Genomic DNA, 26,350 nt, shown 5'->3' with positions numbered 1-26,350 from the left:
AGTTAAAGGGACAGTGTAAAATTTTTTTTAAAGGACCCCTGTCCCCCCTTGCTCATGCGCAGACACACACATATGTAGGTCATGCACACATATGTAAATAGTGTTCACGCCACACATGAGGTATCACCGCGAATGTCCTAGTGAGAGCATTGATTCTAGCTCTGAAATTCCTTTGTAACATTAAAGTGGTAGCCTGTAAAAATGCTTAAAGCATTGCCTATGGAGATTAAGCAGTTTGTTGCCATTCTGCAAACATGCACAATTTTACTAGCATAACATCTTTTTTATTCTATCACAAACTTGGGTTATAAAAATAGCTTTTTGCATTATAATTCATTAAAGCGGTAGTAAACTTTCCCCCTCCAATGCATCTTTTCTTTTTCTTTTTTTTAAACTACGTCATTATATTAAGTTGTTCTAACACATTGTGTTTTATAATTCAGCCATTACGTACACGGCACACTTCTCAATAGACTGGCGGCACAAAGAGCGTGCTGTGAATCAGGGGAGAGATGCACCATAATGTCAATATAAAGAACGAGACAGATTACAAGGCAACAGAACAAGTAAGATGACATCTAAATACAGCGATGAGTAGTTTTTTTTTTTATGTTCATTTTTATGTGCAAAATTTAAGGGAGAGAGTTTACTACAACTTTAAAAGTGTATTTTTTACCAAAAAATTATGTATGAAAACTACTGCATAAATACCGTGTGAAAACATTACAACAGCCACCTTTTTCTCTATGGACTCTAAAAAATATATACAGTATATGTTTGGTGATTCCAAGTAATTTTCCCAAGCAAATACTGATTTTGCATGTAAAAGTGTCAGAAAAAAAAAAAGTTACAAAGACCATCTCTCACAGGACAAAAACAGAACAACCTACATCTCAAAACAGGCATGTTCCACCACCAAGCAGATTACAGGAAAGGGTGCAATGAAGGCAGAACACTGAGTATATGGCGGAGGACAAGGCAACAGAGTTTAGAAAGCAAGAGAACTCATTAGATCTGTTCATCTCAAATGCAGTACATCTGTCTAGTTCAAATCCTCTACCGAGGGGTTTTGCCAGACCCAACACCCTGCAAGCAGTAAAAAGTGATCTGGTAACTACAAGAGCTTGGGTCATTAGGACTCCTCCCTGATGGGATGATAACCTGAACATGGGTGAGTGGGTTGACATTTAATTCAAAGAAGGTTACCAAGGGTTGAAATCACCCCATCCCAATACCTCTTCATTTTGGGGCAGTGTCAGAGGTGTACAAGATTCCCTTGTGGATGAGCACATCTGTTACAGAAAGAATTTGCACATATCCCAATCTTTTTGCGAAATTTGGGAGAAAATTTAGTTTACTGAATAATATTCTCCCAAATGTCTTCTGAGATATGTCCCAGGTCCTCTTTCCATCTACAGTGTAATGGGATCCCAAGTAGGAATTTATCCAATAACTGGTAAGAAGATTCTGATACAAGACCATTACTGTTCACCTGAGACAATTCATCAAACAGTGATGTGGGAGAAATGGGTTAAGGTGGGGCATTGTGCTGTGCTAATACCACATCAAAGCTGAAGATGTTGGCAAAACCACTTAGGATCCAATCCAAATTCAGCACAGTTGCAGAAAGGGTTTAAAAGGACACTATAGTTGGATTATGGTGCAGACCTCATCCCTACCACTTCTTTGAATTTCTCAAACTTTATGGTTTTCAGACAGATGCTCATTGGACCATAGGGGCACAAGCCTAGTATATTCAGTAACTCCCAATAGTGAATTTTCAGCCTTTCGTAATCTTACCCATTAAGAGCACTGTGGGTAATCATGGAAGCAGCTTCAGGAATAGGCGTCTAGAGCTTTAGTGACCCTTCCATCTAACACTTGGACAGTCATACTTTTTCAAAGCACCCTATCCACACTACTTGGATTCTCACTTAGGATAGAATGATGTACATTGCTACAGGCTGTAGGGATAGTCACATGCATTCCATTAGGCCTTTAAGGTACTCTACAGTACATGAACTCACAAGGGGGGCAGCTCTCTCCCTGGTTCTTTCAGCCCCCCCCCCCTCATAACATCTCACATGAATATCTGGGGGCTGCAAGAAGCTAGCAGAGACAGCTGGCTTCCAATTATATCAGTGTATAACATGGCAGTGGGGGACCAAGTGCACAGCAGCAGGTCCCTACACAAGAACATTGCTGTATTTGCAGGATGTGCATGTTTGATTTTGCAGACAACCCAGCAAAAAAAAGTAATGAGAAAAAAAAATGGGGGGGGATTGACTGAAGTCTCATACCTGACAAATTTTCCAGCATTTGTTCCATTATCTATCACCTGGAGAAAGGAAAATAACACATTAAAAACACAACCAGTATATAAGGCCTTCTTCAAAGCTTTTTAAATGCAGTACAAAGCACATTATAGCATTTACAAGGTAGCAAAGTTTGTGTTGACAGCTTAATCATTCATGTCAGATAATTAGCACACTTGTGTACTGCCCTTCAGGCCCTCTGCATATCAAGACAGAGGGGCACAGGTATCTTTCATACAGATTCAGAGCCCAGTGCTAGCATCATTTGGACAGATCACACAAGCTACTACATTTATACATATGACCCACTCATTGGGAAGCTGTGGTTTCTATGTGTACAGATCCTATAAATCCAAACCCTGCTAAGCATGGCTTCCCTGTGAGCACAATGTATCAAGTCAGTAACTCCTCAACAATCCTAGATGCCACAAGGAGCAGGAGGGGGATCAAGAGTCAATTCACACTTGAACGCACTTGTTTTTGCCAGTCCATTTCAATGGGTTGCCATATGTACGGAAATGCAAAAAAAGGTAGTGCAGGCACTACTTTTACAAATCAAGCTGCAACACAGTTCATGCAGATTGGTGGCCACAAACTAGCTACATTTGCTAAATGCATTTGGGGTGCCATACTGGCACCAGCAAACTTTCAGCAAGGTCAGTGCATTCACATGCAGTGTGGGAAAGGCACACAGAAACGGGCCTTTTCTGAATTGTGTTATAGTGTGAACCAGCTAGAAAGCAAAGGTTGGGGAGTAATCATACTAAGATGGCAGAAGGTAAAGCTGCCAATCCATTCACATCTGCAGTATTTTTTCCTAGGCACTGGAAGAGAACAAATCAAAAGTTTAGTTGACCGCAAAAATTAGTAGAGAGCCTTTACAGTGCTGAGCTATGTTTGGTTACTTAGCTTTCAGCATTTACATTACATCTGGGAAGCTACTGCAGTGTGCAGTTGAACCTTCAAACTCATCGACTCTCAGATGCATCTCTTCACATAGCCTTGGCTGTCACTTGACAGTAATGTAGAGTCCAGGGAGCAGCACAATGGAGCCAGAAAAATACAACACATAGGGAGTGTTGAATTTCAATTTTTCCAATCATTCCAGAAAACATAAAATTGCACAATAACATGTGGACAATAGTGCGTAATGTTCAGAGACAGGATCTCTCCAATACTATAACCATAAAGGTAGGGTAGCCAAGCCAAGGAGCAAATGATTCTGACTAAACAGCAATCTTGCAGCATTTGCCCTTTCAGGACTTTAAAAGCTGCAATAGCAGCCATAAGCTTTGCTTTCTCAGATGTCTGCCAGCTTTGTAGTAGCCGTGCCCTGAGCTTACCCTTCTCTCCTGGAAGCCCAGCACTACCCAAAACTATCAGGTGAGCAGTGAGATCAATGAATTCCCATGTGAGGTATGAACCCAGAAGTTCTGAGCACATCTGAGTTCAGAGCTGTCAAACCTTGGCTACTGTGGCTAGGGAGACTACAAGTTGGGGTTTCTCGTCATCACTCTGCACGGAGGGACTTTTACTAAAAGGACACCTGTCCAGGGATCCAGCACTGCTCTCACCCAGGCTAGTTCTTCACTGGGTCTTTGGGGTCCCAGAGTCGGCATCATTAGTGTGGGAAGCTGACTGACAGCTTGCGGCTTTATAGCCGGCTCCCTACTGCGCATGTGTGAGCCGTGCTGCTCTCTGTGAATCGTACCACAGCCTTCTGGAAACTCACATTCCGCTTGGATTGCCTAGGTGATCAGAGCGAAAGTGGGAGTGGGTACCTGTCAAAACTAGGTAACTGCCTCCCCCCCCCCCAAAAAAAAGACGGTGGGAATAAATCAGTGATCCTGCCAGGAGATGGTATAAAAATAAAGTGCAAAAGAAGCTCAATTTTGTGTGTATTTACACATGTTCATATGTGTATGGAATTAACAGCATTAACACATTGTACTGGCCAGAACAGTAATTTATTTTAGCCAGTGGAATACGTTTTGGTGCATATACATGCACTGATGCAGCTAAATTATGGCGACAAGCTCCTCTCTGAATGCACTTTTAAGGCTTTATTTATGCCTCTAATCGCTGCTCTTAAAATACTGATCCGATCCTTCATATCATTACTTTATACTGTTTTCAAGTAGTTCCTTCCAAGTGTATACTATCCTTATGGCTTGTATTGATTTTATATTGATTTTTACACACAAATCTGCCTCTGTGTTATACATTTCTAGCAGTTATAGAAGATGTATTGTGTATTAGAAACTCTGATGGATATCCATGTCTTGGTATATCGCACGTTATTTACTTTGTATTCAACAATCTTGCACTATGCTCTACTTTCTGCACATACTGATCTGGTCCTTGTGACCCTGATAATCTTTGTAAAAAAAAAAATTACAATAAAAACAATTAAAATACCACACTTCAACTCCAGATGTTTTACCTGCTTAATTGATAAAGAAATAACGAAGGAGTAGCCCATACCTGGTCATAAAACCGCTTTTGATTCAATTGTCCAATTACTTTTGGTCCCTTGAAAAAGGGGGGATGGCTACTCTTAAGAGCTGTAATTCCTAAACCCTTCCTCTAATTTGGATGTATATAGCCTCACATTAACCACTTGCCACCCAGCCACCGCATATAAACGGCGGCAGGGCGGCGCTCGTAGGCAAAAGCACGTTTTAAAACGGCTGCCTTCAAAACAGGTAGGGGGCGCGCGTGAGGTGCGCAACCGCCCTACCTGTCCCGCGGGTGTCAGCAGCGGGTCTTCGCCGCCGGGTCACGGCCGGTTTTAACCGGCCGGTTTCCCGCAATGAGCGGTGATCACTGACACAGAGCAGGGCTGCATTGTTTACACACAGCCCTGCTCTGTGACAGTTCGCCAACAAGCTGCAGAGGGAGAGAAGAGTTTCTCTCCCTCGATCAGCTCCCCCCTCCCTCCCCCCGTCCAGTACACACCCCCGCCCCCTAGTAAAACACTCCCCTTACACAGCAAATTCTAAAAATGTTAACCCCTTCCTCCCCAGTGACATTAGCACAGTTTCAGTGTTTTTTTTTCACTGATCACTGTATTGGTGTCACTGAGGATGTCAGTGACCCCAAGTCAGTTCCCCCCCCAGTGTCAAAATGTCCGCCGCAGTCCCGCCATAAGTTGCTGGTCACCGTCATATGTCGCTGATTGCCGCCATATGTCGCTGATCGGCGCCATTATTAGTATAAATAAAAATTAAAAATCCCAGTATCTTTCCCGCCATTTGTAAACGCTATAACTTTCACGTAAACCAATTAATTTACACGTATTGGGTTTTTTTTTAGCAAAGACATGTCGCAGAATGCATTTTGGCAGAAATTTATAACTAAATTTGATTTTTGCATTTTTTTTTACTGGACATGTTTTATAGCAAAAAGTCCAAAATATTGTTTTTTTTTTCCTCAAAATTGTCAGCCTTTTTTTTTTATAGCGCAAAAAATAAAAAATGCACAGGCGATCAAATACCACCGAAAGAAAGCTCAATTTGTGGGGAGGAAAAGGATGTAAATTTCATTTATGTACCGTATTGCATGACTGCGCAATTGTCCGTTAAACTAGCACAGCGCTGTATAGCAGAAAAATGGCGTAAATTGCAGTATTTATACCATAGATTGTAGACGCTATAACTTCCACACAAAGCAATCAATATACACTTATTGGGATTTTTTTTCCCAAAAACATGTAGCAGAATACATTTTGGCCTAAATTTATAACCAACTTTGAGTTTACTATATATTTTTTATAGCTGAAAGTAAAAAATATTGTTTTCCTTCAAAATTTTTGGCCTTTTTTTGTTTATAGCGTGAAAAATAAAAAGCGCACAGGTGATCAAATTACACCGAAAGAAAGCTCTATTTGTGTGAAAAAAAGGACTTAAATTTCGTTTGGGTGCAGCATTGCATGACCGCGCAATTATCAGTTGAATTAGTGCAGCGCCGAGTAGCAAAAAGAGGCCTGGTCATTAAGGGGGGTAAATCCTCAGGAGGGCAAGTGGTTAAACCTGAGAGTGTGCACTTTCAGCCCATATTAATTATATAACTATAGCTTGAATATGTTTTGGTAAATACCTGAAAAAAATCTAAAATTGTGCTCGTGCCCAAATATATATGGACGTGATTTTGCATTTTCGGATAGGGTTATTCACGGCCGTGGCTTTCAATCACCGGGTCCCTGCCCGGTGATTGGCGAGGATCTCTGATGGGGGGGAGAACTGTTAGTAAACCAAACAGTTCTCCTCCCTGCCAGCTCTTGCACACTGCTTTGCATGGCTGTGTTACTATGGGGCTGTGTCTGTGTCTGTGTGAAGCACACAGACACAGCCCCATAGTAAAACACCCAGCACACAGTTAACGCTTTGATCACCCCATATGTTAATATCTTCCTACCCAGTGCAATTAGTACAGTGTTAGTGCTTTTTATTAGCACTGATCACTGTATTGGTGTCACTGGGGATGTCAGTGACACCAAGTCAGTTCCCCCCAGTGTCAAAATGCCAGCCGCAGTCAAGCTATAAGTTGCTGATCACCGCCATTACTAGTAAAAATTTAAAGAAAAATCCCAGTATATATACACACCATTTGTAAACGCTATGACTTTCATGTAAATCAATCAATCTACACGTATTAGGATTTTTTTTTTTGCAAAGACATGTAGCAGAATACATTTTGGCCTACATTTATGATGAAATTTGATATTTAACATTTTTTTACTGGACATGTTTAATAGCAAAAAGTCAAAAATATAGTTTTTTTTCTCAAAACTCTCGGTCTTTTTTTTTTTTTATACAGCCAAAATATAAAAAACGCATAGGTGATAAAATACCACCAAAAGAAAGATCAAGAAACAGGGAAAAAAAGGACGTAAATTTAATTTGGGTGCAGCTTTGCATGACCGTGCAATTGTCAGTTAAAGTAACGCAGCGCCGTAACGCAAAAATTGACCTAGTCAGGGAGGGGGGTAAATCCTCTGCAGGGCAAGTGGTTAAAAAAAATATGTAATGTTTGGGGGTTTTAAGACATTTTCTAGCAAAAAATACTGATTGTTACATGTAAACAGAAAGTGCCAGAAAAGGCCTGGTCTTAATCCCTTCCCACCGACTGTATGCATAAATGCGGCCTCACGAAGTCGGTCTTCTTCCATGGGGCTGCATATATGTGCATCTTCCTTCAGTGTGCTCCCAAAACAGAGACTAGGCTCTCACTGAGAGCCCTGAGTTTTGTACTAATGATTGGGTTCCGGGTCACCTGATCGCTGTGATAGCCTCCCCTGTGTTTATTTCCTCTTCTGAATGAAGGAAAAAAAATACATTCTCTTCTTGCAGGATATACACAAACAAAAGTGTGTAAAAAATAAAAAAAATAACAACATCAAGGTTTGCCAGGGTTAGTGTTAAAGTCATCAGGGTCAAAGGTCAAGGCCAGCTTATAATGTCAGTGTGTTTTAGGCAGTATAAAGAAAAAATGCAAAATGTGCACTATTTTTTCTGGACCCTACTACATTCATATACACTATATAGGTAAAAGTATTGGGACGCCTGCCTTTCCACGCACATGAACTTTAATAGCATCCCAATCTTAGTCCGTAGGGTTCAGTATGGAGTTGGACCACCCTTTGCAGCTATAACAGCTTCAGCTCTTCAGGGAAAGCTGTCCACAAGGTTTAGGAGTGTGTCTATGGGAATGTTTGATCATTCTTCCAGAAGCGCATTTGTGAGGTCAGGCACTGATGTCGGACGAGAAGGCCTGGCTCGCAGTCTCCGCTCTAATTCATCCCAAAGGTGTTTTATTAGGTTGAGGTCAGGACTCTGTGCAGACCAGTCAAGTTCCTCCACTCCCAAACTCGCTCATCCATGTCTTTATGGACCTTGCTTTGTGCACAGTCATGTTGGAACAGGAAGGGGCCATCCCCAATCCCACAAAGCTGGGAGCATGAAATTGTCCAAAATGTCTTGGTATGACGACACCTTAAGAGTTCCCTTCACTGGAACTAAGGGGCCAAGTCCAACCTCTGAAGAACAACCCAACACCATAATCCCACCTCCATCAAACTTTACAATTGGCACAGTGCAGTCAGGTAAGTACTGTTCTCCTGGCAACCACCAAACCCAGACACGTCCATCGGATTCCCAGACAGAGAAGCGTGATTTGTCACTCCAGAGAACACGTCTCCACTGCTCTAGAGTCCAGCTTTACACCACTGCATCCGGTGCTTTGCATTGCACTTGGTGATGTAAGGCTTGGATGCAGCTGCTCGGCCGTGGAAACCCATTCCACGAAGCTTTCTGTGCACTGTTGTTGTGCTAATCTGAAGGCCACATGGAGTTTGGAGGTCTCTAGCTATTGACTTTGCAGACAGTTGGCGAATTCTGCGCACTGTGCACTTCAACATGCGCTGACCCCTCTCTGTCAATTTACATGGCCTACCACTTCGTGGCTGTTCCCAATTGCTTCCACTGTGTTATAACACCACTAACAGTTGACCGTGGAATATCAAGTAGCCAGGAAATTTCATGGATGGACTTATTGCACAGGTGGCAGCCTATCACAGTACCATGCTTGAATTCACTGAGCTCCTGAGAGGGACCCATTCTTTTACAAATGTTTGTAGAAGCAGTCTGCATGCCCAGGAGCTTGATTTTATACACCTGTGGCCATGAAAGTTATTGGAACACCTGAATCCAATGATTTGGAGGGGTGTACGTTTGACAATATAGTGTATGTGTGATCACCAGGAGCAGGAGAATTTCTTTTGGGTTGTTCTTTGGTGGTAAATTATGGTAAAGGCAAGAAAGAAAAAAAAAAAAAAAATCAGGAGATATCCATTACCATTTACCACCAAAAGGAAACTCAATTTGTCCTCAAAGAAAAACAAGATATAATTCACCTGGATATACACAGTAGTGATGATATGTACAGTTTTACTAACACATGTCAAAGGTGCAAAATAGTGCTTAGGCATTAACATTTGTTTTATCCTTAGGCGGGAAGGGGTCCAAGTGGTTTGGCAACCTAAACAGGAGTGTTTTTTGCACACAAGAACGCATGACAAGTGTAAAGGACCAGTGCTACCACTAGGCAAACTAAGTAGCTGCCTAGGGTGCACTCATGGCCAGGGCCGCCAATAGGACAGTACAGCCTGCCCTGCTGTAACATCAATTATTTTTTCCCTGGACCCCATCAGTTCACCAGAGGGGCACAAGAGCTGAGGAGCAGAAAGGGACTCTTTAATTTTGGACGCTGCGTTTTGCTATGCTGATCAGTGATGGCTGGCCACGGCTGCTCACAGCCTTTCATTGGTGGAGTGATTCTTTCACTGGTGGAATGATTATCCCTTCCTCTGTTGAGGACGGCAGAAGGCAAGGCTCTAACTTGGCGGCGGGAGGTGATTCAACAGAAAGATGGCCAAAGGCACAGGCAGCAATGGGAACCCGGTGCACAGGCAAGTTCACAATTTTTGTTTTCTTAGGCACAGACAAATATATAGCCATACGCTGTATACTGACAGACATACAGCACCTTCTGTACTGTGTGATCATCATCATGATAATGATGACGATCACTTAAGCACAGGGTGATGCTTCCTGTTAGTTCTTATTTACACTTGATTGAGGGACATTCAAAATGTGCAGCTGAGCCATACATTTACCATCCCCCAACCACTCCCCATTATGCTGCAAAGGCACTGCCACGGTAGTATGGCAATAGTAGCAGGGTGTTGTGTGAAACCCCCTGCTATCGTACTATGGTGGCAGTGCCTTTGCAGCATAATGGGAAGTGGTTGGGGGACAGTAAAAGTGTGACTCAGCCGTACATTTTTAAAGTCCCTTAAACACAAGTGAAAATAAGAAGCAGCAGGAAGGAGCTCATTGAGTGTGTGTAAATCTGACAGGCTGATTGTCAGGTGGAAATGACCCAATAGCTGTGCACCCTCCAGATCCCTTCCACACCCCCCATGTGCCCTGCCATGCTTCCGTGCTCCCATCAGCAGACCTGGGATCTGCATGGTGGGTGCCAGCAGTAGAAGGGAGGGAGATCAGCGAACACCTGTTCACTGATCTCCACTTCCTGTTAATGGCCCAAAAGCAACATGTAAAGCCTCATTTCTGGGTCCTGGTATCCCTGTCCCCACAATAACCAACAGAGGGCATACTGGCCTAGTACATTATCCTTAAAATATGGCTTTATTGTTATTGTTGTATTTAATGGTTGAACTGGATGGACTTTTGTCTTTTGTCAGCCAGACTAACTATGTAACTATAAAAAAGTAAGTATTATGCTCACAAAATAAGCTAAAAGGTATAAGCTTATCTCATGGAAACAGCACAGTTCAATCCGCAATACATTATAATGTAATAGAACAATGGAATCTCAACACGCTGACGCATTTCGAGGACTTATCCTCTTCCTCACTGTCCCCAGACAGGATTGGATGATACTAGCTGGAGATGAAGCTGTCTCCTACAAACTTCAGACAATCCATGAAGAGGTATCCAGCCAAAGAGGTGGCGCACAACATCACTTCCTCCCAGCTCCCCAGTAAGTCTCCAGATGGAGCGAATGTTGGTGAGAATTAGCTCCATGTGGAATTTTATTTTGAAGTTTTATGGGGTTTTTTTTTTTTGAGGGGGGGGGGGGCAAGTAGCTGGTTCTGCCTATGGAGCAAAATGGGCAAAGCATGACAACCCATGAAGTCAGATTACAGTGAGTTAATGAATGGTGGAGGGGAGAGGGATCATTCAAAGTTTGATATCACCGAATACTATCCGCACTTCTGTGAATTCATCTGAAAGACATACTCTATGTGGGAGCTATACACGGACATGAGCATTAGAAGTGTTCTTCCTGCAGATCTGACCCACAGAAAACCGCACAACAAGCTATCGAAGCAACTCGATCAGTTAGAAAAACTCCATAGGAGGCCACATTCTAAACACTAAGACACAGAACAACACTCTTCCCTCCCCCAAGGCAGTCATTGTTAGTACAGATCCCAGTAAGAGCCTCCAGGAGACTCACCACCCCCCACTGCTGAGAGAAAACTGCAACCAGCCCCAGTGACTGACATCAACAGCCTGCACTCCCCGTACAAAGCAAAACCAATCCCTATACCTTCAACTCCCCACCAGCCATATGGAAGAAACTCACAGCATTCTGCAGGCTTTTATACAGGATGTGAAGTACCCCGCGAGTGCCCTCTACACTGCCTGCCTCAGGTTTTATACAGGAGGCGAGGGGTTTAGGATAATGTGTGATGCTGCAAAAAGAAACAATTCTAGTTTACCAAAAAATTATAATATACCGCAAAAATCTATACCCCACCTGCAAAGAAAGTGCCGTAGTTTGTGTTCTTGCAAACAGGCAATATGGAAGACAGCTTAACTAGAGTAAGGCTATGAATGAGTGGGGAGGGCAGAATCTGTAGAAGCCGAAATCACGTTTCCTGCAGTGAGTTTGTTGCATGAGAGCGGCTGGATGAAGCTGGCCATACACTGACTATATCATATACCTAAATATTACTTTACATTTGTATCCACCCCGGCAAGCCTTTGTATTGCATAGGTGATGGTAGATTTAAAGATGATTGTATCAGATTGTATAGTGTATAGTCATTTGAAAGGAGATTGTACAGTGTACGATCTTCTTAAAGCTGGCCCTACACTATACAATCTGATTGTACAATCTCCATTCGATCTAAGCCCCTTACACATGATGAATATATCGGACGAGTGATCATCCCTTTTTTTCATGTTAGTCTCCATATTGAAAATGAAGAGGTTACTAAAGTTATGAAAATTCTTATACGACAGAATGAAAATTTGGAAACAATGTAATGTACTATGTTTTCAGCCGAAAACTGTACTGATTGAACGAAAATCATACGATCTGGTATCATATGAGAAAAATGTTCGTGCTTGTCCCTTTGAATATTTTTGGACAAACACTGTGTACTATTGATTAGAATATCGTACGATCGCTTCGAACAAGATATTTATCGTACAATTTTCTGATTGCATTTACTTGGCTTTACCCAAACTATACTAATAAGAGGCTAAACCTAAGCAATTCATTGCATTGGTATCCAGTCAGGCAGGTCTTCATAATACATAGATGATGGTAAATCAATGGAAGATTGTACAGTGTATGATCACCTTAATATGATCATACAATCAGATTGTACAGTGTATGGTGATCGTAAAGGGGATCATATAATCAGATTATACAGTGTACGGCCAGTTTATTAGACTGTAAACTACCAGGAGCAGGACCCTCCTAACCCTCTTGTATTGAATTGTTATAAATACTGTATAATAATAATATTGTACATGTATTAGTTCCCTTTATATTGCAAAGTGCAGTGCAAACTGATGGCACTATATAAATCTTAGATAATAATAATAAAGGGTATTGTACAATCAGATTGTACAGTGTATGGTCGCCTAAACACATAGCTCCTACCTGTCCCTCTTCTATAAGTGTAAGAGGGAAGGATTTGGGTTTCTAGAGCACTGGGCTGACTTTTCATTGGGGTTCAACGTATATGCTAGAGATGGTTTGCACCTAATTGGAAGGGGGTCTGCTGTGCTGGGGGAGAGGTTTATGGGAAGGCTGGAGGAGTATTTAAACTAGGATCGAGGGGGGAGGGAGAATTCGATTATAATAGGGCAGACAGTATGTAAATAAAAAATATGTAAATTATGTGTGAACAAGGTGTCAATCAATTAAAAAGTGTTTGTTCAGCAATGCCAGAAGTCTTCCAAGCAAAATAGGTGAGTTGGAAGCTTTGGTGCATGAAGAGAACTATGATTTAATTGGTATTGCTGAATCTTGGCTTCATTCTTCACATGACTGGGCCATTAATAATCCTGGCTATGTTCTCTTTCGGAGAGACAGGGTAAATAGGAAAGGTGGTGGTGTCTGTCTCTATGTGAGAAGTGATCTCAGAGCGAGTGTGAAAGAGGACCTAGTTGATGGAGAGTGTGATGAGGATGAAATATTATGGGTAGAACTGCACATGGGGGTGCATACTACAAAGGTATTCATTGGAGTTTGTTATAGGCCTCCCAGTGTTAATGAGGAGGTGGAAACTCAGCTCAATGCACAGATCCAAACGGCTGTTAAGGCTGGGACAGTGATAATAATGGGGGATTTTAACTACCTGGAAACTAACTGGAGTAATGGCCCTGCAGGAACAGTTAAAGGGCAAACATTTTTAAACCTTCTACAGGACAATGTTAAGGTACAGTTCATAGAGGTCCCAACTAGGAATGATGCTCTGCTGCACCTGGTAATCTCAAACCATGCAGAGCTTATTGTGAATGTCCATATAAAAGAACATCTGGGTAGCAGTGACCATAACATGATTTCATTTATTGTTAGCTGTAAACAGCAAGCACATACGGAAAAAATAAAACCGCACAATTTTAAAGAGAGCTAATTTTCCAAGGCTGAGAGCTGCTCTCCAAGACTTAGACTGGGAGGGAATATTGGCATCAATGAACACAAAACAGAAATTGGAGTTCTTCAAAAAGACTGTTTGTGAACACACTGCAAAATATATTCCCATGGACAACAAGTTTAAAAGACTAAAATCAAACCTATGTGGCTTACGGCCAAAGTTAAAAAAGCTATAGATAATAAGAAAAGAGCTTTTATTAAATATAAAAATGAAGGAATGCTATCATTGTTTAAACATTACAAAGAATATAATAGAATATGCAAAAAGGAAACAAAGGCTGCAAAAATTGAAAACAAACGACAGATTGCAAAAGATAGCAGGACCAACCCCAAAACATTCTTCAAATATATGAATAGTAAAAAGGTCCGGTCCGAGCATGTAGGCCCTTTACAAAATAATCTAGAGTGGGTGACTGGGGACAAAGAGAAGGCAAATGTATTAAATGCCTTCTTCAGCTCTGTGTATACAAAGAAAGGAGCATGGGGGAGCTCTTGTCCATAATAAGCATGGTATATTGACAGCTCCAGATGATCCACATTGGCTCACAATTGATATGATCCAAAAATATTTAGACAGAATAAAAGGTGAATAAAGCACCTGGACCGGATGGCATATACCCATGGGTCCTTGAATAATTGAGCTCTGTCATTTCAAAGCCATTGTTTCAAATTTTTCGTGACCCTTTAATGACTGGTATAGTACCACTGGATTGGCGTAAGGCCAATGTGGTGCCAGTATTTAAAAAGGGATCAAAATCTTTACCAAGTAATTATAGACCTGTTAATTTAACTTCTATAGTTGGGAAGATGCTGGAGAGTGTAATAAAAGACCACATAGATGAGTTCTTGGTGGAAAAAAATATTTTAAGCAACAGAGAGCATGGATTCATGAAAGACAGAAGTTGTCAAACAAATCTGATTTCTTTTTAGGAGGAGGTGAGCAAAACCTTGGACAGAGGGGTGGCGGTGGACGTGGTATACTTGGACAGAGGGATGGCGGTGGACGCGGTATACTTGGATTTTGCAAAAGCGTTTGACACAGTTCCCCACACATGGCTAATGTGTAAGGTAAAGTCTACGGGCTTGGAAAAATACATATGTAAATGAATAGAATACTGGCTAAAAGATCGTATTCAAAGAGTAGTGGTTAATGATTCATACTCTGAATGGTCTAGGGTTGTCTGTGGTGTATCCCCAAAGTTCAGTGTTGTGACTCTAACTTTTCAATATATTGATAAACAAAATATGGCCTGGGATTAAAAATCCCATTTCAGTGTTTGCAGATGACACCAAGCTGTGCAGTGGAATAATGTCCTTACAGGATGTCTTCAGTTTACAAGCCGACCTCAATGTACTGTTTAACTAGTTGCCGACCGCAGATAGCCGAATGACGGCTTCACTGCGGCCGGCCAGTTCTGGGTGGACGTCATATGACGTCCCCCCAGAACGCGCTCTCCTGGGCGCGCACCCGGCGATCTCCGTGATCGCTGTGTCCTACGGACACAGCTGATCACGTGATGTGGTAAAAGGCTGATCCCAGCGGCCTTTTACCACGTGATCAGCGGTGTCCAATGACACGCTGATCACAGGGAAATGCAAGTGCCGGTTCTCGGCTGCACTTTCCTCACGCTGTCAGATCGTGAGGAAAGTACTGCCGAGAACCGGCAGTTGTCACAGCGGGGATCGGCACCGATCATCAGGACACTGATGATCAGTGCCCTGATGATCGGTGCCCAGCAGTGCCACCCGCAAGTTCCGCCCACCTGTGCCCAGCAGTGCGCCCACTAGCTCCGCCCACCTGTGCCCAGCAGATCACCCACCTGTGCCCAGCAGTGCACCCACCTGTGCCCAGCAGTGCACCCACCTGTGCCACTCTGCAGTGTCACACACCTGTGCCCAGAAGTGCCATCTACCTGTGCCCAGAAGTGCCACCCACCTGTGCCCACCCACCTGTGCCCACCAGTGCCACCCACCTGTGCCCACCCACCTGTGCCCACCCACCAGTGCTGCCCACCAGTGCCACCCACCAGTGCAGCCCAGCAGTGCTGCCAGTCAGTGCCCAGGGGTTGTGCCAGTCAGTGCCACCAGTCAGTGCCCAGCAGTGATGCCAGTCAGTGCCGTCTATCAGTACCCATCATCAGTGTCACCTATCAGTGCCGCCTATCAGTGCTGCATATTAGTGCCGCCTATCCGTGACACCTCATTAGTGCTGTCTATCAGTGCCGCCTATCCGTGCCACCTCATTAGTACTGCCTATCAGTGCCCTTTAGTGCTGCCTATCAGTGCCCATCAGTGCCGCCAATCAGTGCCCATCAGTGCTGCCTCATCAACGCACATCAGTGAAGGAGAAAAAATACCTGTTTGAAAAATTTTATAATAGAAACAAAGAAAATTTATTTATTTTTTTCAAATTTTTTGCACTTTTTTTATTTATAGCGCAAAAAGTAAAGCGCCCAGTGGCAATTAAATACCACCAAAAGAAAGCTCTATTTGTGAGAAAAAAATGATCAAAATTTCATATGGGTACAATGTTGCATGACCGCGCAATTGTCAATCAAAGTGCGGCAGCGCTGAAAGCTGAAAATTGGCCTGGTAAGGAAGGGGGTATAAGTGCCTGGTAGGCAAGTGGTTAATTGGGCAACTATGTGGCAAATGAGGTTTAATGTTGATAAATGTAAGGTTATGCACTTGGGGGCTAAGAATATGCATGCATCATACATACTAGGGGGGGTACAACTGGGGGAATCAATGGTGGAGAAGGATCTGGGAGTTCTGGTAGATCATAAGCTTAATAATGGCATGCAATGCCAAGCTGTGGTTTCTAAAGCGAGCAAAATCCTCTCTTGTATTAAAAGAGGTATAGACTCCAGAGAGAGAGAGATATCATATTACCCCTGTACAAATCATTAGTAACACCTCATCTGGAATATGCAGTTCAGTTTTGGACATTAACCTCCTTAGCGGTATGATTATGTCAGTATTTCTGTGCTCAAAGCGGTACATTTTTTATCATGGAAATATGTCGTTTTTTTATTGTAGGCCTGTAATTTTTAGGAATAACTCACTGAAATCTGTCCGAACAAGAGTTGCCACTTTTGGTACTGAAAGTTTACCCCGAGCTACACTCGGGAATACTGCCAGGGGGGTTAATTCACAAAAGAACATTGGGGAACTGCAGAAAGTACAGAGAAGGGCAACCAAACTGATAAGAAGCATGGAGGATCTCAGCTATGAAGAAAGATTAGAGGAACTGAATTTATTCTCTCTTGAGAAGAGGAGATTAAGGGGGGATATGATCAACATGTATATATACAGTTGCAAGAAAAAGTATGTGAACCTCTTGGGATTACGTGGAGTTTTGCATTAATTGGGCATAAAATGTGCTCTGAACGTCATCTAAGTCACAACAATAGAAGAACACAGTCTGCTGAACATAATACTACACAAACATCAGATGTTGCCATGGTTTAATTGCACATAACATGTAAACATTCACAGTGCAGGGAGGAAAAGGTATGTGAGGCCCTAGCTTAATGACTTCTCCCAGAGCTAATTGGAGCCAGGAGTGAGCCAACCTTGACTCCAATCAGTGTGATGATATTGGATGTGTTGCTGACAGCTGTCCTGCCCTTAAAAAACACACACCTGTTTTGGGTTTACTGGTTTCAAGAAGCACTGTCTGATGTGAACCATGCCTCGCAGAAAAGAGCTCTCAGAAGACCTACGATCAAGAATTGTTGACTTGCATGAAGCTGGAAAGGGTTACAAAAGTTTCTCCAAAAGCCTTGATGTTCATGTGTCCACGGTAAGACAGACTGTCTACAAATGGAGAAAGTTTAGCACTGTTGCTACTCTCCCTAGGCGTGGTCGTCCTGTAAAAATGACTGCAAGAGCACAGCGCAGAATGCTGCATGAGGTAAAGAAGAATCCCAGAGTGTCAGCTAAAGACCTACAGAAATCTCTGGCACATGCTAACATTTTTGTTGACACATCTACAATAAGGAAAACATTAAACAAGAATGGAGTACATGGGAGGACACCACGGAGGAAGCCATTGCTGTCCAAAAAGAATATTGCAGCACGTTTGAAGTTTGCAAAAGAGCACCTGGATGTTCCACAGCACTACTGGCAAAATATACTGTGGACAGATGAAACCAAGATTGAGTTGTTTGGGAAGAACACACAACACTATGTGTGGAGAAAAAAAGGCACAGCACACCAACATCAAAACCTCATCCACACTGTGAAACATGGCGGAGGGAGCATCAGGGTTTGGGGCTGCTTTGCTGCCTCAGGGCCTGGACGGATTGTTGTCATTGATGGGAAAATGAATTCCAGAGTTTATCAAGACATTTTGCAGGAAAACGTACGACCATCTGTCCGCCAACTGAAGCTCCGCAGAGGATGGGTGATGCAACAGGACAATGACCCAAAGCATACAAGTCATTCAACAAAACAATGGCTGCAACAGCACAGAATACGCCTTCTGGAGTGGCCCAGTCAGAGTCCTGACCTCAACCCCATTGAAATGCTGTGGCATGACCTTAAGAGAGCGATTCACACCAGACATCCCAAGAATATTGCTACACTGAAACAGTTTTGTGAAGAGGAGTGGTCCAAAATGACTCCAGATCGTTGTGCAGGTCTGATCTGCAACTACAGTAAACGTTTGGTTGAGGTTATTGCTGCCAAAGGAGGGTCAACCAGTTATTAAGTCCAAAGGTTCACATACTTTTTCCTCTCTGCACTGTGAATGTTTACATGTTATGTGCAATTAAACCATGGCAACATCTAATGTTTGTGTGTTTGTGTAGTATTATGTTCAGCAGACTGTGTTCTTCTATTGTTGTGACTTAGATGACGTTCAGAGCACATTTAATGCCCAATTCATGCAAAACTCCACGTAATCCCAAGGGGTTCACATACTTTTTCTTGCAACTGTACATCATTGGTTCATATAGTGAGCTCAGTGTAGAGTTATTCACCCTGAGGTCATCACAGAGGACAAGGGGGCACTCTTTACGTCTGGAGGAAAAGAAATGTAATCTCCAAACACGGAAAGGTTTCTTCACAGTGAAAGCTGTGAAAATGTGGAATAGACTCCCTCAAGAGTTGGTTCTGGCCAGCTCAGTGGATTACTTTAAAAAGGCCTGGATTTCTTAGATGCACAGAATATAACTGGATACTAACATTTATAGGTAAAGTTGATCCAGGGAATATCCGATTGCCTCTCACGGGATCAGGAAGGAATTATTTCCCCTGCAGGAGCAAATTGGGTCATGCTTTGCTGGGTTTTTTGCCTTCCTCTGGATCAACTGTGAGTATAGGATTATAACTTTTTTTTTTTTTTTAATGGTTGAACTGGATGGACTTTTGTATTTTTTCAGCCATACTAACTATGTAACTACTAAGGTCCCATTGACACCTGAGCACAGCAGAAACGTGCATTTCTGTGCACATCTCTGGAAAACGCAAAAATTTGTCAAAGCATGGAACCCGTGATGTGACTGTGTCCCCTATCCTATTGCACAGCGTAATATTGGGGAGACATTATTCCAGAAGCTCTACAATAGAAAGGATAAGAGTCTTGAGTCTGGAATTTTTGGTGGGACTACTCGGGGGAACATCAACCCTTTTGAACCAGAAGTTGCTGAAATTGGTTTATGGCTGTCCACTAATGAAAATAGGTCTTTTCCCCTAGCAGTCTGTGCGGGTGAGCTGGAGGTGACCCTGGAGGCCCTAGAGTTGCCTGGTGTGCCGGAGCTTGAGGTCTCCTGGGACAACTTCAGGACCCCCCAGTTATGGGACTCTACTCTTGAACAAGACTGGAAAAATATGTTAGGGTAACCAATAGGATCCCGGAAGCTCCGGAGCTGGAGAATGTGTTAACTCTTATGGCAGTTAAATCATGACATGATGTATCGTGTTGACAAAATTCGGGATGAGGATATGGAACAACTCATGGTGCCTGGTCCTTATAGGAAGACAGTGTTGAACTTAACCCATACACATCCCCTGGGGGGGGGGGGGGGTCACCTAGCATATGAAAAGACCAAGGAACGTATTTTACAGCATTTCTCCTGGCCCAGGGATACTTGCCGATGTGAAAAACTATTGTGAGTCTTGCCCCAAGAGTCAAAAGTCAGCCCTTATGCCACATCCCTGCAGCCTGCTGGTGCCTTTGGTGATTGAGGTCCCTTTTGACCGAATCGCCATGGATCTGATAGGGCCAGTCGTTAAATCTGTTGTTCCATGTGTTTACACATACAGGGACCCCAATAGCGATTCTAACTGACCAAGGGACTCTATGTTGAAAATCGCGAAAGAGTTGTGTAAACTGTTCAATATTAAGCACTTGCATACTTTGGTTTACTACCCTCAGACTGATGGTTTAGTACAGTAGTTTAACAAAACCCTCAAGAGTATGCTCAAAAGGATCGTGGATAAAGATGGGAGAGACTGGGATTGTCTTCTGCCATATTTGTTGTTTGCAATTAGAGATGTTCCACAGTCTTCCACTGGGTTCTCACCATTTGAACATATATGGGAGGCATCCCTGAGGGCTGTTGGATATTGCAAATGAGACCTGTGTAACACTCTGCTATAAATGTTTGGTGCAGGATGTTGAAGTCAACACAAGATGGCAGTGTCCTACAGAACAGGAGCATTCTCATGTTGAAGAACAGTTCAATGGAACTTGTATGCTGAATTGCAGGACTTTGCTGAGGAGTTGTGCAATTAGAAACTACATTTCCTAGAGAAGCTGGCGTGTGGGCAGGGGCATATGTATGTAAAAGCACAGGACAGGAAGTGAGTGGGGGGAGGCTTAGGGAGAGGAGTGTGTTGATCATGTGAGAACAGGACCAGACTGTGGGAGGAGAGAGAAGGGAGGCAAAGATAATCTGTTGATCGCTGATCTTGCCGCTTGATCCAGAGAGCTGATCTGCCAGCAGGTGACTGGACGCAATGCTGCAGGCAAGACCATAGAGTTTGAGTGGGCCCCATCTGGAGAGAGAGATAGACCGCAAGGATCCACCAGATGCCATTCCTCAGCTGAGAGAGTGGCAAGCTTTGCCTAGGGAAAAGAACACTGACACTTGCTCCATAGCTGCTATTTCCTCCACACTGTTGCGAACATCACATACAATCACTATAAGTTGCGGCCTAGTTCCTCAAGCCGCTATTACTTAACCACACTTGTAACACCAGGACCAGCAGGACAGCCATCCCACAGGCCGAACCCTGGCCGTGTCACTATCATCATCAATTTACCCTTTTAAAGAGACTTTTCCCTATTGTGCCAATAGTCTTACGGTCCAGAGAGGAGCTACCCTGTAACAACAATCATGTCTGCCAGCCCAGCATGCTTTTTTCTACAAATCAACTAGTGACCAGTGCACTTAAATGGACATTACACCACTCCACTGTCACTTTCAAGGGGAGTGCTGTTCCTCCTTTGCTTTATTGCATTGTTCTTCAGAGAATTACTATTCACACTTCTTCCCATTGTGCACCAACTGGGCCCCATCACACGCGCAGAAGACACTTCACCGCACTTAAAGACACATTGGTTACTTCATGGGTAAAGAACCCTTTTAGTTCAGGCTACATCCCTGCCATCAGGTCCTGAGGGCCAAAAGTGAGCTAGCCTTGCCAATTTAATAGTTATCGTTGCTTACTGGGGACTATAAAGCCACCTCAGGTTGAAGGTATTGGGTTAGTTTCTGAAAAGCAGGCCTGCTATCACTATCTGTGGCTCTATAAGTGTTCTCTTTTCTTTGTTTATGTTGACACAAGTAACACCTGACTCTGCATATGCTGATTTTGTTTATGCTGTGTAACCAAGATACATTTAAATTTGCTATAAACCCCTTACCAGTTTACTCCAATCAGTGTGTGAGTTTACTTCCTGGTGGTAATTTATTCTGGTTAAGAGTGTACTGTGGTGTCAGCAGGAGTTGGGCTTTCAGGGAGAGGTCCAGAGCAACAGGGAGCCCGAAAATAATCCAGTAACTCCTATGGGGTAGTGCTACACCTGGGAGACTGAAACTACTCCCTACTGGAGTGTCATAGAACATATCTCAGCCATGTAGGACAGAATTAGCTTGGTAATGCCCTTGTCTGAGAACAAATGCAGCAAGGGCTAGAAAAGGCCCGGTATCTGGAGTAGACCATTGGGCAGGATCTAATCAAACCTCATGTCCATAAAGGTAGAAGCTCTAATCAAACCTCATGTCCATAAAGGTAGAAGCTATTAGAGACTGGCTTGCTCCTGTCACCAAAAAGCAAGTAAGAACCTTCCTAGGCATGACTGGATATTGTTGGAGGTTCATCCAAATTTTGCCATAATGGCAACACCCTTACCTGACCTCAACAAAGGCAAAAGCTTATCTGTAGTGGTTAAGTGGAACCATAAAGAAGCTTTCCAAAGTTTGAAGGAGGCATGGTGTACACAGCCTGTGTTAGTGGCCCCAGACTTCAGCAAAGAGTTTGTGATCCAGACTGATGCCTCAAGTATAGGTTTGGGGGCTGTCTTGTCCCAAGTGGTAGGCAGTGAAAAACTCCCAGTAGTCTATTTGAGTCGGAAGCTGACCTCAGCAGAAAGAAATTATAGTATTGTTGAATGGGAGTGTTTGGCCATTAAGTGAGCCTTGGAGGCTCTACAGTACTACTTTGGGGGCATCATTTCTGGCTCATAACAGACCATGTTCCCTTAAAATGGATGGCCCAGGCTAAGGACCGTAATGCAAGCGTTACTCATTGGTTCCTGGCTCTCCAAGACTTTTCTTTTGAAGTGGAGCACAGTTATAATCCAGAACCCACTGTTTGATAGCTGGAGTTCAAACGGGGGGAGGTGTATGTGGCATACAGCCCATGTCATTTGTGGATGGGGTGTATCTGCTGCAGGATTTTGCAGTTTATAAAGTAAAATGGACGACAGTATGCAGTTTGGAGCAGGAGGCGGGGGGTTAAGCCCTGACCACACCTTGGTCATCACTTGTTCTATAATTTGTCCTTCCCCAGGTTAATTTGTTGTTGATGCAGAGAACGGAGACAGACAGGCTGTGAGAGTAACATGTCTGCAGGACTGAAGCAGACCCAACGAGGTCTATTTACTAGCCAGGAGGCTTAACAGCCATTGCTGAACCTTTGTTTTGGATTGTGATCTTTACCCCTGCGTTAGCAATCTGTCTTATGTTGAACTTTTGCTTTATTTTTGCCTTTGAATAAACACGGGCAGGAAATCCTTAACCTTACATGCGGCTTGGTTGACCTCTCTGCAAGCTCCACTTTAAGCTGAACTCCATAACACACTGTTAAACATACACACCAAAGTCAGGACCAAAAAAGGGTACTCTCCTGTAATTTGGGGCAATGGACTGCCTTACACTGTCATATGAAGAACACACACAAACACAACGCATTGCATTTCTCCAATATGAGTTGAGCCTTAAGATTTGCTGCCAGACTGTTTTTTTTTTTTATCACAAACAAGTTAAAATGGACATTTATACATGAGAATCCACTTATAGAGGATGTTCCCAACGCCAACACTATCTTCAAGTAATCAATCCGGCAAATGCATATACTAGACATGTGCACGCTAGAAATTTTTGTTTAATTTTAGATGCATTCGTTCATTGAAGAATTTAGTTTAGTCATATTTTTTATGTTGTCACCATTCATTTTTGGAAATTCGTTTCGAAGCTTCAGCATTCATTTCGTAAATTTGTTGGTCCGGGGAGATTCGTAAAAATGTTGTTTTTCCAAAAGATTGCTATATATTCGATATAGTACCGTATTGGACAGACTCTAATCAGATAGATTCAATATTTTTGGACGTTCGTCCAAGCCACCAAGAGCAATGGCATGAGCTGATTGGACATTTGACTGGCACTATGTGCATCCGAATGAAGCAAAATTCGGATGCGTTTGTTATCTGAATCCAAATTATTGAATGAATGAACATTAAATTCATTTAGCCATGGGCCTGAACTACTATCGCATCATGTGACATCATCCGAATGAAACAAATGCATTAATTAAATTTCATTTTAAACTTTTTTTTTTTTGATTCATTGACATTCATTACTATGTTCATTCGGAGATTCGTATACATCCAAATCTCTGAAAATGAAATGTTTGTCCGAAAAACACATTCTCAGTGGACATCTTCATCTTGTGCCCTGCTCCCCTGCCGGCATTTAAAGAAAAATAATGCGTTTTTGGCCGCCGACTTCTTCCTGATTCCCTGGGTGGCCTACCAATGACTTTGCATCAGATCTTGCTACAAGGTTTACCACACCTTGTTATTCTTCACTCTAAAGCTGAACCAGATTAGAGAACTGGAGCAGCCTTTTATTGAGAAATAACCAGCCCTGTCAAATCTTGTATGGCGCTGCTCCGTAGTGAAAATTAAACAGTTTTAGTTCTCCATCTGCGCATTGTGCCAAATCCAGAACAGCTTTTTAGGGAAGGAGAACCGATAACACCAATCTCATATGGCACACTCATATGACAGCAGGCAAAAATTCCTAGGAGGCACTGGTGATGTGGCCTTCCCAGGGGACATCTTTGAAGCTGGAGCAACATCACCAGTGCCCCAGGAAAACCCGGAATCGGGAACAAAGCTTATGTTAGTAACAAAACATAAAGGACTATAAGATGATAGACTATGTGTTAATGCAATTCGATTAAGGCTCCATTCACGCTAATGCCACTCCAAAGTAGCACAATTTTGATTGTGACATTGGAGTGCAACTTTGATGCAGCTTTGTTTGGGGGAGACATGGATGAGATTTTGGCTTTGACCAAAGATAATGGACAACTGTCGCATGTATAACATTAAGGTGCGGCTTTCATGTGACTTTTGAGGGTTTACAGTACAGTCTATGGCACTCAAGTCACATGAAATTCGGACCAAAGTAGTGCAGGAAGCTTTTTAAAGTTGCTGCAACTTTAAGTCACACATATTTGAACGGTTGTCATTGAAAAACATGAGGTGCGACTTGCCATGAGGTTTTAGTGTCCAAGTGGGCTTATGCATATTTATTATTATTATACAGGATTTATATAGCGCCAACAGTTTGCTCAGCACTTTACAATATATAGGGAGACAATACAGCAACAATACAAGAGGGATAGGAGGGCCCTGCTCCTTGGAGCTTACAATCTAGGAGTATATTTACATGCATTGTTTTATGCATTTTCAATGCATTCCAGTGCAGTTGTTTTCCACTGTTTATTCTGACAAATGAAAAATCTTTATTTTCATTAGAATGATGTACATGTCAGTGCATTCTGGGGCATTTACATACAATTTGATGTGTTCTGGACTTCACACGCATAGCATAGTCGTGTGAAACGTCCCATAGGGTTTAAAAGGAAATAGTTTTCTTGTGTTTTTTCTTGCAACATAAAAACAAAATATCAGTGTGAAAGGGCTCCACTAAACATGTGTTGAAAAACTGACCCCCCCCCCCCCAAAGAAACCCCAGCTCATTCAGTAAAGGACACAGTTTGGCGCCATCTTGTGCCCTTTATTTAGTGTTACATGCACTTTATTTAAAGGCTACGTTAACCTTTTAAAAAAGAATGAATGCATATTTTTTGTAGGTAAAAGGAAGCCATTCATGACAGTGTTGCTTACATTGTAATCATGTGATCGCTATGATTCAGCTGGGTATTGAGCACCGTGATACGCTGTGTCCACTGGATCGTGCAGGGGGCCAGGGGGGTGTGCCAGTGATGCTGCCTGCTTGCAGTATATGTGCTGTGGGTGGGCGGCAAGTGGTCAATTTACTGAAAACTTGTGTTTTAAATATCTAATAAAACTGTGTTTGTTGGGTTCTTATTTCCATTTCAATCTTCAAATTCTTTTTTCTATATTTTTAAGGCATAATTCCATTTATTGTGGACAGAGGGTGCCATGAGTTGAAGCCTGAGGACCATGAAATATTTATATTACAGATACTTTTTTAGTGCTGTCAATGTAGACAGCACTTTACATATTTATTACACATTCACATCAGTCCCTGCCCTCAAGGAGCTTTCAAACTAAGGTCGGCGCCTAACTCACATTGATACATACACATATTAGGGCCAATTTAGACAGGAGCCAACTACCCTACCAGCATGTCTTTGGAGTTTGGGAGGAAACTCATGCAGGCACAGGGAGGACATGCAAACTCCAGTTAGGTAATTCTGTGGTTGGAATTAAAACCAGTGACACTAGTACTGCAAGAGAGAACTGCTAACCACTTAGCCACGGTGCTGCCAGTTGTGCCACATATGCCCAAAAAACATCATCAAAAGTACAAAATGGATATGTAGTACACCTGGTCCTTCTCCCCCTGCTGCCACTCCCCTCCTAGCATTGCCAATAATGCCAAAATTCAAAATTACAGTTAGGAGTTTATATGTAAATACAGCAGCTGTTGTCAAAAAATAGACCTTCAGATGCAGTGTTCAGAGATACAATGTAACATTATTACTTTTGTATTTACTCTGTTGCCTGCACCTTCACACTTAATTCAACCCAGTTTCTGTAC

At 42.7% G+C, this 26,350-nt stretch overlaps 1 non-coding gene across 1 annotated transcript; it reads right to left on the bottom strand.

Annotated features, from left to right (window-relative positions):
- Positions 1-2,498: 2,498 nt before the first annotated feature.
- LOC149467479 (small nucleolar RNA SNORD88) lies at positions 2,499-2,588 on the bottom strand. Its single transcript, XR_016311925.1, has one exon. It is a non-coding gene; the product is annotated as a small nucleolar RNA SNORD88 (small nucleolar RNA).
- Positions 2,589-26,350: the final 23,762 nt, after the last annotated feature.

The sequence above is a fragment of the Staurois parvus genome, unplaced genomic scaffold (genome assembly GCF_062004578.1).
Source record: "Staurois parvus isolate SC_StPar_1 unplaced genomic scaffold, SC_StPar_1.0 ptg000108l, whole genome shotgun sequence".
Taxonomy (NCBI): Eukaryota; Metazoa; Chordata; class Amphibia; order Anura; family Ranidae; genus Staurois; species Staurois parvus.
The sequence above is the reverse complement of the archived record's forward strand: the minus strand, read 5'-3'. Positions and strand labels throughout refer to the sequence as shown.